The sequence below is a fragment of the Schistocerca piceifrons genome, unplaced genomic scaffold, assembly GCF_021461385.2.
Source record: "Schistocerca piceifrons isolate TAMUIC-IGC-003096 unplaced genomic scaffold, iqSchPice1.1 HiC_scaffold_1086, whole genome shotgun sequence".
Classification (NCBI taxonomy): Eukaryota; Metazoa; Arthropoda; class Insecta; order Orthoptera; family Acrididae; genus Schistocerca; species Schistocerca piceifrons.
This window is the reverse complement of record NW_025726892.1, coordinates 75,001-77,500: the sequence shown is the minus strand read 5'-3', so window position 1 is coordinate 77,500 and position 2,500 is coordinate 75,001. Positions and strand designations below refer to the sequence as shown.

Here is a 2,500-nt window from a genome sequence, read left to right as displayed (position 1 = left end):
AGACAGAGCGGCAGGAGCGAACTGCGTCGGTGAGAGCAGTGTCCAAGATGAAGGTATTTTCCAACATCCCATCCCGAGGGATGAATGCCCGCTGACGTTCGTCCACAGCACATGCGCGCATCAGGCGTGACGCGAGAACCTTGTGAAAGGTCCGCGCCAACACCGAGCAGACCGTAATGGGGCGAAAGTCAGCGGGGGATGTTGGTGCAGCCGTTTTCGGGAGAAGGGACGTCCGCGCGCGAAGCAGGCGTTCCGGAAGGGCGCGGGCCAGAAGGAAGAGATTCATCACTTTCACCAGGACTTCGTGCGGCAGGCGCCGCAACTCCGCTGGGGTAAGGCCGTCCGGCCCGGCTGCTGATCCCCTGGGCGGCAACGCGGCGGCGACCTCCTCATGTGTGACCGGCCCCCATATGCACTCAAGAGCGACAGGCTCTGAGTGCGGGAGGAGGCGGTCACGAATGAAGCCCGCGGTGGAGATGGGCTTCTTGGTGAAGAGGTCCGCCCAGAAGTCCAGCAGACCAGGGATGGCAGGTGGCGGCTGGAGCAGGGTGCCATCCAAGAGGCCGCGCACGCAACGTGCACGCGACCGTCGGAAGGCATCCTGCGTTCTCGCGTACTCCCAGCGGCGCCGCTTGCGCTTCTGCGTCGGCGGCGCGGCAGGCGGCCGCTTCGATGGTTGGCGCGGCCGCTGTGTCCTGGTGATCGGTCTCTCCCCTCTGGACCCGACCGACGCAAGGGCATCCGGGAGCATGCCCAGGATGACATCGGGCGGCGTGCCCCGCCCCAAACCTATGACACGATCCAGGGCAGAGAAACGCTGGGCGGAAGCGGGTAGCCCCGCCAGATGCTCCCAGATGGCGGCGTCGGTCGGCCCCTCCGGCGGCGGCCCGGTGGTGTCGGCCGCGAAGTCCTCGGCTGCGTCGACGGGCGGCGCAGCGGCCTCGCCCGCGTCAGGCAGCGGGCTCGCTGCTCCCCGGCGGGACGCCGGCTCTTCCCCCCGACCGATCTCAAGCGCCTCCATGAATTGGCGGACAAGCTGCTTGTGGGCAGCTTGCCGCCGTCGGCACTTGATTGCCTCAAGCGTTCGGTCGGGGAACATCCTGATGAGTTCTTGATTTACAAAGAAGAACCGGGCGTCCCTCTCGAGGAACAGTTCGGCCTCTGCCTTGGCGAGCGACAGGACTTCTTCCTCCGTCCACCTCGCGCGATGCCTCTCCGTGACGATCTCCGCGTTGGCGGCCGCAAGGTGTTGGCGGCGGCGATGGACCCCGAGACCGTTCTTGGTGGTGAAGCTGCGGTGGCACTCACTACAGGTATACATAGCTGCAAAAGTTACAAAATTTTCGGCACGGCCGGTTGGCCGGCTAGGTGCTGGGGAAGTTGGGGTGGCACCTTCAGCGGAAGGGCCACCACTTTTTCTCTGAATACTGCCCCCAACTAACAAAGGGATAGTGCGAGGGGGGGCTGGTAACCCCCCCAAGCCCCTGGTGCGGTCTTCCACTCTGCGAAAATCAGCGGGCCCACGAGAAGGGGAGAAGACCGCAGGAGAGGAGAGGCTAAGAGGGCTAGGCCCATGTATTGCGCATCACTCTCCCTGTAACTACAACCCAAGGAAGGCACCTCACAGCAGCAGCACGACTACATCAAGACCGCACTTCGAAAAGCCAAGTCCGGATGCAGCCACACCGCCGCCACTTGGCCACCTTAAGAGAGTCATAGTTACTCCCGCCGTTTACCCGCGCTTGCTTGAATTTCTTCACGTTGACATTCAGAGCACTGGGCAGAAATCACATTGCGTCAACACCCGCTAGGGCCATCGCAATGCTTTGTTTTAATTAGACAGTCGGATTCCCCCAGTCCGTGCCAGTTCTGAGTTGATCGTTGAATGGCGGCCGAAGAGAATCCGCGCACCCGCGCGCCCCCGGAGGAGCACGCTAAGGCGGACGCGGCCTCGCAGCAAGGAAGATCCGTGGGAGGCCAAGGCACGGGACCGAGCTCGGATCCTGCACGCAGGTTGAAGCACCGGGGCGCGAACGCCGCGCAGGCGCGCGCATCCTGCACCGCCGGCCAGCACGAGGCCGACCAACGGCGAGAGCAGACCACGCCCGCGCTAAACGCCCGCACTTACCGGCACCCCTACGGCACTCACCTCGCCCAGGCCCGGCACGTTAGCGCTGACCCACTTCCCGACCAAGCCCGACACGCCCCGATCCTCAGAGCCAATCCTTATCCCGAAGTTACGGATCCAATTTGCCGACTTCCCTTACCTACATTATTCTATCGACTAGAGGCTCTTCACCTTGGAGACCTGCTGCGGATATGGGTACGAACCGGCGCGACACCTCCACGTGGCCCTCTCCCGGATTTTCAAGGTCCGAGGGGAAGATCGGGACACCGCCGCAACTGCGGTGCTCTTCGCGTTCCAAACCCTATCTCCCTGCTAGAGGATTCCAGGGAACTCGAACGCTCATGCAGAAAAGAAAACTCTTCCCCGATCTCC

At 63.2% G+C, this 2,500-nt stretch overlaps 1 pseudogene; it reads right to left on the bottom strand.

Moving 5' to 3' along the window:
• LOC124727171 overlaps positions 1 to 2,500 on the bottom strand; it is a 7,962-nt pseudogene that overhangs the window by 3,375 nt on the left and 2,087 nt on the right.